The sequence below is a fragment of the Marmota monax genome, unplaced genomic scaffold (genome assembly GCF_021218885.2).
Source record: "Marmota monax isolate L192 unplaced genomic scaffold, Marmota_monax_Labrador192_F-V1.1 WCK01_AAM20220418_F8-fsc00261, whole genome shotgun sequence".
Taxonomy (NCBI): Eukaryota; Metazoa; Chordata; class Mammalia; order Rodentia; family Sciuridae; genus Marmota; species Marmota monax.
The window spans coordinates 2,405,542-2,420,880 of NW_026695225.1; positions in this window are offsets into that span (position 1 = coordinate 2,405,542).

Below are 15,339 nucleotides of genomic sequence, written 5' to 3' on the forward strand. Positions count from 1 at the left end.
ATGCTTCAACAATAGACTCCATTGATACCACAGTGGAGGAAATGTCAGAGAAGGAATTTAGACAGTTCATAGTTAAACTAATCTACAAGGTAAAAGATGATGTGGAGTGGAATCAGAGAGAAAATACAGAAAGTGAAAGATCACTTCAATAAAGACATACAGATTCTGAAGAAGAATCAATTGAAAATCCTCAAAATGAAGGAATCAATAAAGCAAATTAAAAATTTATTGTAAAGCATCACCAATAGACTAGAGCACTTAGAGTTTTAGGAAGCAAAGCATATAATCTTCTAAATAAAGTTGATCATGGAGAAAATATGTTAAGACACCATGAACAAAATTTTTAAGAAATATGGGATAACATTTAGAGGGCAAATCTAAGATTCAGAGGGATAGATGAAGGCTCTAAAGAACAAGCTAAAGGAAGGCACAATGTTTTCAATGAAATAATATCAGAAAGTTTCCCAAATCTTAAGAATGAAGTGGAACATCAAATACAGGAGGCATACATGACACCAACTATACAAAAATACAACACTCACTCCAAGACATATTATTAGGAAAATGCCTAACATACAGAAAAAAGGTTAGAATTTTAAAAGCTGCTAGAGAAAAAAAAACACTGGTCACATTTAGAGATAATCCAATCAGGATCTCAGCTGATTTTATTCAACCAAGACTAAAAATTAGGAGGTCTTGGAATAATATATACCAAGCTCTGAAAGAAAATGGATGTTAACCAAGAATATATACCCAGCAAAATTAAGCTTCAGGACTAAACATGAAATAAAACCTTCCACAATAAACAAAAGTTAAAAGAAATCACAACCTGAAAGCCTGTCTTACAAAACATACTAAAATATTTCATGAAGAAGATAAATGAAAAACAGTAGAGGGAGAAAACACTCAAAGAATAGTCAAGTAAAGGAAAATATATTCAAATTAAAATCAGAAATAAATCAAAATGACAGGAAATAAAAATCATCGCTCAATAATAACACTGAATGTAAATGGACTAAACTCATCAATCAAAAGACATAGGATTGGATTAAAAACTAATAACAAACAATATGTAGTCTCCAGGAGGATCACATTATAGGCAAAGATATCCACAAACTGAAGGTAAAAGGATGGGAAAAACAAACCATTCATATGGATCTTGTAAACAAGCAGAGGTCTATTCTCATATCAAAAATTTATACTCCAATAAACTATAAAATCTTGAAGACATAGCAAATTCCCAGAAACATAGGACCTACCCAAATTGAACCAGGAGGATATAGAAAATGTAAATAGTCCAATTTCAAATAAGGAAATTAAAGCAGCCATCAAAGCCTACCAACAAAGAAAAGACCAGGACAAGATGAATTCTCAGCCAAGTTCTACCACACCTTTAAGGAAGAACTAATACCAATCTCCTCAAATTATTTCATGAGATAGAAAAGGAAGGAATTCTTCCAAACACATTCTATGAAGATAGTATTACCCTGATTCCAAAACCAAACACACATCAAAGAAAGAGAACTTCAGGCCAATATCCTTGATGAACACAGATGCAAAAATTCTTAATATAATACTGGCAAATCACATACAAAATCATATTTCAAAGATAGTACACCATGATCATGTGGGTTTTATCCCAGGGATATAAGATTTGTTCAATGTATGGAAATCAATAAATGTAATTCATCACATAAATAAACTTAAAGACAAGAATCAATGATTATCTCAATAGATGCAGAAAAAGTATTTGAAAAAAAAATACAGCATTCATTCATGTTTAAAGCACTAAAAAATAGGAATAGAAGGAACATACTACAACATTGTAAAAGCTATATATATTAAAACCAAGGCCAACATCATTCTAAATGAAGAAAAACTGAAAGCATTCCCTCTAAAAACTGGAACAAGACAAGGATATCCTATTTCACCACTTCTATTCAATATAGTCCTTGAAATTTTAGCCAGAGCAATTAGGCAAAATAAAGAAATTAAATGGATATGAATAGGAAAAGAAGAGCTCAAACTATCTTTGTTTGCCAATGACATGCTTCTATATTTAAAAGACTCAAAAACATCTGCCAGAAAACTTCTAGAACTAATAAATGAGTTCAGCAAAGTAGCAGTATAAAAAATTAATGCTCATAAATCAATTGTGTTCCTATAAACCAATGATGAACTAGCTGAAAGAGAAATTAGAGAAACCATCCCATTCACAATAACCCCCAAAAATAAAATAATTGGGAATTGATCTAATAAAAGAAGTAAAGGAGCTCTACTATAAAAACTGTAGACCACTAAAGAAAGAAATTGAGGAATACCTTAGAATATGGAAAGATCTCTCATGTACTTGAATATGCAGAATTAATATTATCAAATGGCCATACTACTAAAAACACTACAGATTCTATGCAATTGACATTCAAATTCTGATGAATCTTCATAGAAACAGAAAAGGCAGTCATGAAATTCATTTGGAAAAAAAAACTCCAGAGGCCCAGTATAGCCAAAGCAATGCTTAGTGAGAAAAGAGAAGTAGGAGACATCACAATACCAAACCTAAAATTATACTACAGAGCTATAGTAACAAAACAGGCAAGAAAACCAATGAAATGGAATAGAAGACACAGAGACAAACCCACAAAAATATAGTTACATCACACTAGAAAAAGACACCAAAAATATACATTGGAGAAAGGATAGCCTCTTCAACAAATGGTGCTGGGAAAACTGGAAATCCATATATAGTGGAATGAAATTTAACCCCTATCTCTCATCTTGCATAAACCACAAAATGAAATGACTCAAAGACCTAGAAATTATACCAGAGGTATAATTATACCAGAGGTATAATAAAATTATACCAGAGGTATAATAATAATTATACCAGAAACCCTGCACCTACTAGAAGAAAATGTAGGTTCAACATTCCCACATATTGGTTCATCCTTAGCAACACTCTTAAATTGCAAGAAATAAGATCAATAATCAATAAATGGGATGGTATTAAACTAAAAAGCTTCTTCACAGCAAAGGAAACTATCAATAACATGAAGAGAGTCAACAGGATGGGAGGAAATCTTTGCTACCTGCACCTCAGATAGGGTGTTAATTTCCAGGATATATAAAAAATTTAATACCAAAAAAAAATCAATAAATGGGAAAGGAACTAAACAGACGATCTCTCTTAGAAGGAGAAATACAAGTGGTCAACAAATGTATGAAAAAAATGTTCAACATTTCTAGCAATTAGAGAAATGTATATCAAGAATATAAGTAACAATAAATGTTGGCAAGAGTGTGGGGCACACTCATTCATTGCTCATGGCACTGACAATTGGTACCACTCTGGAAAGCAGTATGGAGATTCCTCAAATAACTTGGAACAGGGGGTCATGGCTCAGTGCAGAGTGCTTGCCTAGCATATGTGAGGCACTGGGTTTGATTCTCAGCACTGTGTATCAATAAATAAAATAAAGGTCCATTGACAACTTAAAAAATATTTTTAAAAAATTAGGAACAGAACCACCATCACACACAGCTATTCCACTCCCCAATATAAATCCAAAAGGATTTAAAATCAATATACTACCGTGATACCACTGTTTCTAGCAGCTCAATTCACAATAGCTAAGTTATGGAGCTAACCTCCATGTCCTTCAACAGGTGAATGAATTTTTTTAAATGTGGTACATGTACACAATGGAGTATTACTCAGCCATTAAGAAGAATGACTTTATGACATTTGCCAGTAAATGAATGGGGCTGGAGACTATCATAGTAAGTGAAATAAACCAGTCCCCAAAAGCCAAAAGTTGAATGTTTTTGCTGATATATGGAAGCTAACCCATAATAAGGGGAGAGAGAGGAAGAATAGATATTCTGTAGATTGACAAAGGGGAATTAAGGGAAGGTAAGGGGATAGGAAAAGGATAGACAGTGGAATGAATCTGAAATAAATTTTCTATGTATATTTATATGAATACACCATAGTGAATCCTACCACCATGTACATCCACAATAATGAGGTCCTAATTAGAATAAGATATATTCCATGTTCATATAATTATATAAAAATGAATTCTACTGTCATGTGTAAATAAATAGAAGCAATTAAAAAATTAAATACATTTCTAAAAAAGAATGTTTCAGAAATGATTGCATTAAGATAATCGTAACCTATTAGTGGATTAATCTATTGATATGGATTAACTGGGTGGAAAATACAGGCAGGTAGGGTGTCGATGGAGGAAGTAAGTCATTACAGGCATACTTTTGGGGTTTATATTTTGTCCCTAGTGAACAGAGTTCTCTCTGCTTCCTGGTTGCCATGTCCTAAGCTTCTTCCCTCTACTATGCCCTTCTGTCATAATATTCTGCTTCACCCTGGGCCCACAACTATAGAATCAGCTGAGCATGGACTGAACCTCTGAAACTATGAGCTTAATTAAATGTTTCCTCCTCTAAGTTGAACTTGTCAGATATGTTGATCAGAGTGACACAAAAGCTGTGTGAAACAAGACTTATCAATGTTGAACACTTCAAAAGAGTGCTGAACTAGCCAGCACTATTCAAATTACTACAGTGGATTCTTGGTGAAGAGGAAAGCACTCAGACCTACCCATGAGTGCTAGATTCACATTAACTGGGTTTGAATCCTAGTTCTGCCAGTTGCTAAATTTATAACTTTAAATTATTTAAATTTTCATGTCTTCATGTCTTTATTCTCTCATAAGATTCCTCAAGAAGTGAGACAAATATAGGCAAACAGCTTAGCAACCATGCTTGCCCCATCACATGTGCTTAATAAATCTCCCTTTTTACTGTTTTAATCAGCTTTCTTGCTGCTGTGACCAAAATACCTAACAAGAAAATTTAGAGGAGGAAAAGGTTTATTTTGGCTTACAGTTTCATAGGTTCAGTCCACAACTGGCCAACTCCATAGCTCTGGGCCCAAGGTTAGGCAGAACATCATGGCAGAAAGGCATGGTAGAAGAATGCTGCTTAGAACATGGTAACCAGGACCCTGAGAGGGAGGGGGAGGTGGGGGAGGAAGAGAGAGAAAGAGAGAGAGACAGAGAAAACACTCTCCTCACTAGGGACAAAATATAAGCCCTAAAACTGTGCCCCTGGTGACTGACTTACTCCAGCCATAACCCAGTTACCACTCAGTCAATCCATATGAGTGGATTAATCTACTCATTAGGTTACGACTCTCACAATCGAACTATTTAACCTCTAAACTTCCCTGAATTGTCTCACACATGATCTTTTGGAAGACACCTCATATCTAAAACATCACAGTTACTTTTGTTATTTTCTGTAAAGTGTGGATAAAAGAAGTAGAATTGTTACAAGGGTATTACTGGGGAAATTCCATCATAGTTTCAAATGGATTGTTTCACATTCAGAATTTATGCTGAAAGAGTCTCTAAGAGGCCAGTTATTTTGATCTCTCTTCCCTATTCAAGAATTCCAATCCCATTTGCAGGTAAATGGATGCAGTTGGAGAATATCATGCTAAGTGAAGTAAACCAATCCCAAAAAACCAAAGGCCAAATGTTCTCTCTGATAAGTGGATGCTGATCCATAATGGGGGGGGGGGAATGGAGAGAATGGAGGAATTGTGATTGGGAAAAGGGGAGTGAGGTAAGAAAGGGGAGGGGTTATTGGGGTAGGAAAGATGGTGGAATGAGATGGACATCATTACCCTAGGTACATGTATGACTGCATATGTGGTGTGACACTACATCATGTACAACAGATAAATAAAAAGTTCTGCTCCATTTGTGTACAACAAATCAAAATTCATTCTTCTGTAATGTATAACTAATTAGAACAAATGAATAAACAAAAATAAAGTCCCAAACTTAAAAAAAGAATGCCAATCTCACAAATGGAAAATAGATACAAATGTTGTGTCCATGTAAAATCCTCACAGTAGGCAGAGATTCCTTAGCCTCTATCCTGTAAGTCCTTCCTCCTGGTAGCCATATGTTGCTGGTAGCCATATGTTGCTATATATGCTATCCAGCCCCACCTCATGTTTCCTGAGTTCAAACTGTCCTTTCCAATCTGGTAGGGTTAAAACCCAACCCTTTACCCATCTCCTTACTCCCAGGATACAGCTTTGTGTATAGGAAAACATAATACGTAAAATTAATCCAAATTGATTTTGTGTTCAGTAGTCCTATAAAAAGATGCCTTTAGTATTAGATAGGATCAATTACTAAATATATTAAATTCAATCATGGTTGATCGAAATACATAGCATCAGAATATGTTATATTTGACACTATGGGTCAAGGGTCTTAAACACACACACACACACACACACACACACACACATATATATATATATATATATATATATATTTAAAACAGTAATTGTATTAGGAATTTATAATAAGGTAGTGGTTAGTCAAAATATAGACAAGTTATGATAGAACTATTTATAATTGGTTTTTATAATAGCAAAAAATGAAAGCAGAAGAATGTCTAGTAATAAAGGATGGGTTAAGTGAATTATGATCAGTTGAATCATATATAACCATGAAAATTTTTTCAACAAATTAAATGACTTGAAAATATGCACACAACAAAAGGTTAAAGGTTAAAAGCATTGTATAGAACCATGAATAAAACATATTCATTAAAAAAATGTACCCATGCATTGAGATAAAGAGTTGGATAAAATATAATAAATGCAATGGATATGTGTAGGGATTTTGAATCATTTATACTCTTGTTTTCTTCATTATACTTAATCCTTTTCAGTTTTTCTCTAATGGTCACATATGGAGGCAGATCTTGGGGACAGTAAAGTATACAGGATCTGGAGTCAGACAATCCAGATTCTAATTCCAGTACTGCTAGTTTCTAGTTGTGTGGTACTGAAAGAGATACAGAATTCTTTGGACCTTTTCCTTCTATTTTGAATGGAAATATTTACTCCAGAAGGTTGCAGGGACTAGTCAAAGCATGTAAACACTAATCCTATTACTAGCTCTTGGTATGGACTCAAAAGGATGTCATTATTATGCACTTCTTTTATAATCAGAAAGAAAGTGTTATTTCAAAAATAGCTCTGAATGTTCCAAAGTTGATGATAGGCCCCAAGTGTTTTGCTTGCCTGAAAGCCTGTTTGATAGTAAAATATGCACAGAGCAAATAAAATGCTTAAATAAAGACCCCATTTAAAGTAAATCACATAAAACTTGTCCTGGATGAAAAAGTAGCTACACTCTGAAGCCCATAAGGGAAAAATGGAGAAATGTTTTTTCAATTTAAGCATAGAACTATAGGAAAATCAGATCCTAGCCATCTAGCATAATTATTGAAGTGCATACTCTATCAAAAAAACTCCATGTTTTCATCATATCATGCTTTTTGATATTTTGTTAAGATAGTGATGGTGTGAGTTGTCTTAGAATTGTGCCAGATGCACTCCCCACCTTTCATGAGTGATCTTTTCTAGATAAGTCATGTCAGGCTGCACTGTACAAATCTATCAGCTTTCTTACACAAACCCAAGGTACCAAAGGACACCAGGCAAGTGGCAGCATGAATGAACTATAAGTAGTCCATCAATCACTCTACAAAAATCTGAGCAGGTATAATTATTCCCTCTTTTTCCAGGAAGTAACCAGCCCTGGTAAGAAAACTCAGAGTCCTCTTGAGATGCCAACCTTACAATCCAGCATCAGACCAGGAAGATGAAGATAGAATGAGTCTGAACATGTGAAGAAACACACAATCCACCAAAGCATTGTATGCTTAGAAAGCAACATCTGAGTTTAGGATTCAACCTCAGAGTGGTACTTGCTCAATACACAAGAATTCTTGACAGAGGGAACAGATACCAAGAGATTTGTGAGGGAACCTCAGGGTGGCAAGGGCATGCTCACACTTGTTTGATTATTCATGGAAAATTTGAGTACTCTCAACAACTTCAAGAAAACTTTATGAGAAGAAAACTCACAAACCCAAATAACTGTCTTAGAAAATAATGCAAAGACACTAGTAAAGCCATAAGTGCTCCTGAGGTTCACTGTAGACTGTGAATGCTCACAGGTATCCATGCTTTATTCTTCCTGGGCATAAAGCTAGACTACACTTCCCAGCCACCCTTGCAGCTAAATGTGGTCATGTGACTGAGTGCTGGCCAATAGAATGTGAATGAAAGTGATCATATCCTTCCAGGCTGACCCCTAAAACCTACTTCATTCAACAGCTCTTCCCACCCCTGTTTTAGTTGGTTTTTCATTTCTGTGACCAATATAACTAATACACCTGACAAGAACAACTTAGAGGAGGAAGAGTTTATTTTGGTTCATGGTTTCAGAAGTTCCTTCAGTGTTTGGCTGAGTTCATTGCTCTCGGCCCAAAGTGAGGAAGAACATCATGGCAGAAAGGCATGGTGGAGAAAAACAGCTCAGGACATGACAAGTAGGGAGCAGAGAGAGAGAGCTCTGCTATCCAGGGACAAAATATAAACCCCAAAGTCACACCCCCAGTGACCTACTTCCTCCAGTCAAATCTTACCTGCCTACAGTTACCACCTAGTTAATCCATGTCAGTGAATTAATTCACTTATAGGTTACATCTCTCATAATCTAATCATTTCACCTCTGAATATTCTTACTTTGTCTCATACATGAAATTTTTTTTTGGATACCTCCTATCTAAGCCAAAACAATCCCTTATAATCAATTGCATTATATTCTAAAAGGGAAACAAACTTTTATTGTGTTCAGATACTGGGTCTTGAGGGAGGTAGTTTATTATAGTAATTAGTCTATTCTGATTATGCAGCTGATCATATTGTTCCCTTCTTCACTTTATGATCAACACAATTATATTACAAAGTTATATCTTTTAAATTGCTGTCAACTATCCTCTCTTTTTAAAATATTTTTCCTTCTTGATATAACAGTGATACATATTCAATGCAAGAACTGGACAACACAAAGAACACAACAAAGATCATTTATGATTATTATCCATCACTCAGAGATAATCAAATTTGATATTAGATTCAAGTCTGACAATATATTTTGGGGAGTGTTTATATATGAATGTGTTTCAAAATTGGAACCAGAGTATACAACATGCACATTCAATATATATGGTTCCTCATCATAATTTTACAGTTGCTTAGGAAAATATTTAGTAAAAAATATCACTGACCTTCCTATATAAAACAAATATCCACTATAAAATATAATCAAGGAAAACAACCTCTTAAAAACAAGAACAGTAGTAATTCTTACTAAAGCAATTCTGTCAAAAATATTATAAAATTCAACAGCCATATTTTCTAAAATTCAAATGGTTTCTAAAAAAAAAAAACCAAGAAAGATTCTAAAAAAGAAGAGTAGTAGAGAGGGAAATAAACTTTTATTGGGTTCAGACACTGGGTCTGAACACCTATTAAAATATCATAAAGCTTATGTAATTAACACAGTTTGATACCAGTACATGAATAGATAAATCAATGAAGTAGAACAAAAAACTTATAAATAGGCCCAAATAGATTTTTTAAAATTGGTTAATTATGAAAGAGGCATTTCAATTCAACAGGGGGAAATGAATTATTTAATCAATGATAGTAGGCCAACTGGCTACTTTTGAAAAATATATGGTTGGATATACTTGCCTCGTTTCTACATCAAATAAATACCAGATAAAAAAAAATGAAATTTTTAAAATTGATATGACCAAAGTAATAAGAAAAAACTGATTTTTCATATTCTCAGAAGCATGACACATTCCCACAGTCATTAACAAGAGACAGAGACAGTAGATAAATTAACATTTCAAATTTTTCTTGGGGGCTGTGGATATAGCTGAGTTGGTAGAGTGCTTGCCTCGCATGCACAAAGCCCTGGGTTCAATCCCAGCACCACAAAATTTTTAAAAAATTCAAAAAAACTTTTCATGTACCAAAATATCATTAAGTCTTAAATAAATTCAAAAGATAAATGGCAGTTAAATTCTTACATCATATGCGGCAAAGAATCTAAATGTGCAAAATATAGAGAGGTTTTACATACAAGTAAGATAAATTGAATAATATATAAGATAAATGAGCAAAGAACATGTACATAGAAAAAAGAAATTCAAATTACTTTTAAATATATGAAAAATGATCAATTTGCTCATAGCAAAAGAGAGACAAAATTAAGCTAAAATAAATGATTGTTTTCCAACTATGATTGAAAATGATAAAATTATAATGTAGGAGACTAGGATGTAAAGAGACACCTTTGTTCATTATTGGTAGTAATTAAACAAGGACAATCCCTCTTAATTTTATATATATATATATATATATATATATATATATATATATATATATATATATATATATATATAAAATACATGAGAGGGGGAAGGGGATTACCAAGGATGGTGGAATGTGATGGTCATCATTATACTAGACAATTCCTTTTAAGAACAATTTGGCAATATTTATCAACATTATAAACATAAATACACTGATGTGGCTGCGTCACTGTAGTATGCTGATTTTAAGTCCTTTGGGTATAAACCAAGGAGTAGGATAACTGGGCCAAATGGTAGTTCCATTTCAACTTTTCTGAGGAATCTCCATTCTGCTTTCCATAGTGGTTGCACCAATTTACAGTCCCACCAGCAATGTATGAGTGTGCCTTTTCCCCCACATCCTTTCCAACACTTATTGTTTCTTATTTTCTTGATAATTGCTCTTCTAATGGGTGTGAGATGAAATCTTAGAGTAGTTTTGATTTGCATTTCTCTAATTGCTAGAGATAATGAATATTGTTTCATATATTTGTTAATCAATTGTATTTCTTATTCTGTGAAGTATCTGTTCAGTTCCTTAGCCCATTTATTGACTAGGTTATTTTGGGGTTTTTTTGGGGAGGGGGTCAAGTTTTTGAGTACTTTATATATCCCGGAGTATAGTGCTCTATCTGAGGAGTGTGTGGTAAAGATTTTCCCCCATTCTTCAGGCTGTCTCTTCACATTATTGATTGTTTCCTTCGCTGAGAAGAAGCTTTTTAGTTTGAATCCATCACACTTATTGATTCCTGATTTGACTTCTTGTGCTTTAGGAGTCTTGTTGAGAATGTCTGTTAATGTGGTACATATACACAATGGAATATTACTCCGCCTTAAAGAAGAATGAAATTATGGCAATTGCATGTAAATGGATGGAGCTGGAGAATGTCATGCTAAGAGAAAGAAGCCAAACTCAAAAAACCAAAGGCTGAATTTTTTTCTGATAAACAGATGCAAATCCATAATAGTGAGGGGTGCTAGGGAAGAATGAGGAAATTTGGATTGTGCAAAGGGGAGTGAGGAGAGGGGAAGAGGTGTGGGGATGGGAAGGATGGTAAAATGAGATGGACACTATTACCCTATATACATGTATAATTATATGTGTGACTCTGCACCATGTTCAGCTAGAGGAAGGAGTAGTTGTGCTCCATTTGCGTACCATGTGTCAAAATGCATTCTACTGTCATGTATAACTAATTAGAACATTTTTTTAAAATAAAAATAAATGTGAAAATAAATAAATAAATTTTGATCTTATTAGCACCTCCAATGATGTATGTACAAAAAATTATTTGAAATAGCAAAAAAGTACAAAAAACTTTGGGATTGTTTAGGTAAATTATGGGATAGTCATATTTGAGTACAACATAGTCATTAAAATGATAGAAAGTTATTTATAATGAAATGGAAACATCACTGAGACACATTGATAAATGATTTAAAAAACAAGGTTCAGAATTGTGTGTAGAATATACAATCAGCGAGATAAAATTATTCAGAAATTCTTGTATATGAACAGGTTGGGTGATAGAAAACAGCAATTTATTCTTCAGTGTATAACCTTTGGTAGTTCTTGTGTTTCCCCCTGTGGGTATATATTATTAAAAATATAAAATAAGAAAAAAAGGTCAAATTTTTGAAACCTCTGTGATGTACAAATTCCTCGAGAGGTTAGAATTTCCATGTAAATAGCCAGAAAACAGAATAGATATATTTTCAGAGGGGAAAATGGAATACAAAATTGCTTCAGCTTAGTTTCCCAACTTATCCAAATTTTAATATAAAAAAGTACATCTTTCTAATGTGAAAATAGTCAAGCTAAAAGTTCAGCCATGACCACTACAGAGCTGAAGCTGAAATTTGCCAACTACCTAAATAAAGGCAAAAGATCTATAATTACAGGTAAGGGAAGGACAATGAACAGAGAGTTGCTAGACTAGACACTCTACATGTACTTTCTTTGTTTTGAAAACAGACTTTATTTTGTATTGTAATTTTGGGTTCACAGCAAAATTGAACAGAAGTTATGAGATTTCTCACATACCCCTATCCTCACACATTCATAGTCTCCCCACTATCAACATCTCCCATCAAAGTGGCATATTTGTTACAACTGAAGAATGGCACACCATTATCACCCAAAGTCCATAGTTTACATTACCTTACATCACAAATTTGGTATGCATTCTACTAATCTGTGTAAGTTTATAATTACATGTTGTATACACTTTCTCATTTGATATTTATGGCAAATATGTGATGTAGGAGTTATCTCCATGGTACAAAGGAAGGAACAAACTCAGAAAGAGAAATGAATTTGACCAGAATGACATGGTTAGTTCCTCTGAGAAAGCAAAGAGATAATAATACACCTTCCATGTTATTTATCAGAGGTCCACTAAACAAAAAGAATCGAGATTTTGCCTTTCTTACCAGTTCAGGAAATGTCTAATGAAACCCAGTGGCATTTAGCCCTTGTGCTCCCCACTTTGAAGGATACTAAGTTTACAATTAAAAGACAGTGCCTGATCTCCATGAGTCCCAGATTCCTTATCCATAAAATGGGAAGCACCTATATAGCAGAGGTGTTTCAAAGGTGCAAAATAATCTGAGTTGTTAGGGACATTATGGATGCTCAAAAAAATGGTAGTCCCTAGATTTGCTATCTTCATCAACTGAAAGTGATATTTATATGAACAACAGTAGGATTCCTGATTCCAGACTATGGAAATTGCTGGAACCAGGATGGTGAGAATGTGAGCTCTGGAGTAGACTTACCTCTGGCTGAATACTGACCATGATTTCCTAGCTGTGTGACCCCAAACAAGCCATTTAATTCCTCTTGGCTTTCATTTCCTCCCCTTTAAAAAGGGAGCGCTTATTTGCAAGCACTATCTCATAGATTTTCAAATATTCAATGAGGTAATAATGCATCTGACTTATTTAACAAGTGTTTGATCACATATTAATTGATCAATAGATGCTATATTCTATTTTTACTCACTTTTCTGAATTTAAATATACATCTCTATGTCTTGAATCAGAACTCACGGATTCTTGGCTTTGGATATCAAAGTACAGATATACTCATAATAAAGGAAAAAGCTAAAACATATCATTAATCACTACCTCTGCTGTCAGATATCCTCTTTGGTTTCCCCCAAATTCTACCTCCTCCATAATCCTTTTTTACCTAATCCACCCAGAGAGAAACCTAATTGTGCTTTACTCAGAGTTCCCATAGCATAATAGTTATACTTCTGTCACAGCATATTTGAGAGTCCATATGCCTGTCAGGGTGACCATACAATTTATTGTTCAAATTGAGACATTTCTGAGAGTGAAAGGGGGTGCTATTAATCATTTCACTAGAAGAACAAGATTAAAACAGGACAGTCCTAGAGAAACCAAGATATGACTCTATGCTTAGTAGAATGAGAAGGAGTCTTGGTTCAGGTGAAGCCCAGCTCTACCAAGTACCAGCTCTGTGATCTCTGACAATGCCTGCAGAGAGTACGTATTTAACAAATGATAGCTATTATTTTTGTGTACTTGTAATACCCAATAAATTGTAAGCCATTTGAGTGAACAAAACAGGTTTAAATTACTTTTATACATCCCTAGTATCTCATTTACATATACATGGAGAATATTAGGTGGTAGCAGAACTGTTGACCAAGTAACATACGTTTCCACCTCTAGGGGAGGTGTCCCACTGCATGGAGGAGATCAAATACTATAACAATGACTGTCACCAGGAACAGCAGTCAACTCATTCCAGGATGTCAACTCACTCCTAGCTTTGGGGTCACCAAGGTAAATATGACTCACATATGTACTAGAAGGAATACTCACACAGAGAAAAGACAAAGCAAAATCAGCTACAATCGTGGTGGAACAGTTAGCATAGGGAAATTATCTGCTCCTACCCCTCTCATGCTGTAAAAAGCATAGAACGCTGTTCCATTTCCACCTAGAAAAGATATAATAGTGTCTTGGTCAGGTACTGTGATGCATACACTTAAGCAGAACAAAAGAGAATGATCAGTCTGAAACAAGGAAAGACATTCCCACATAAACAATAAGATTAGCACAGGCCATGAGGGCTCTTTGTCTCTGGATAAGGAAGTGATGTGGATCCAAGGCATTCTTCTACAACCAAGCAGGGAGACAAAAAGACTGCACTAATGAGACTAACTTTCCTAGGAGTGTTTAATGAATATTGATTGAGTGAATGGGAGTAAATATTTTATTATTTTTTTCTGAAGTCCATATTCCTAACTAGGAATTCTAGGATTGTCTGAGAGAGAGGGAAGCCAGTGTTACCAAGTAGGCACTGAGAATGGGAATGTCAGCACATTACATTCATGCTAATCTATTGATTAATACATCAATTTAAATATTAGAATATTTATGAAGTGCTAACTATGTGCTAGGCAGTAGATACCATGGTAACTAAGACTTAGTCATTGTCCTCTTGGAGCTCAGTGTTATGGAGGTCATAGCCAAGGGAACTGGTAATTAGGGTTGAGCATAATAAGTTTTCTGACAGAAACAGATCCAGAAGGTAGCACTCATATCTAGCCTGGAGAGCAAGATCTCCATTTCTAGAATAGAAGAAATTCACAGCTAGCAAGGATCTCATAGAATACTTTAATCTATCACAATAATAATAAAAATTGACCAACATTTGTTGAATGCTATGTATCAAGCAACAGAGTAAGAGCTCTGTTATGTCCTTAACCTCATAACAGTCCCTTGAAATAGGTAAAATCATTGTCCTCATTTTATTGTTGAGGAAACCAAGAATCAGAGAGGTTACATGACTCTCCCAGGGTCACACAGATAGGAAATTGTAGGGTTGGGTTTTATCTAACTCATGTGTATCTGACTGGCAAGGCCTGGGCCCTTTTTGCTATAGAATATTTCTTGCCTTTGTAGAAAGTACAAAGGAGTTCATGATACCCATGAGTTCCAGGTTCCCAGATCTGCACCCCTGGGTCATTATCAGTG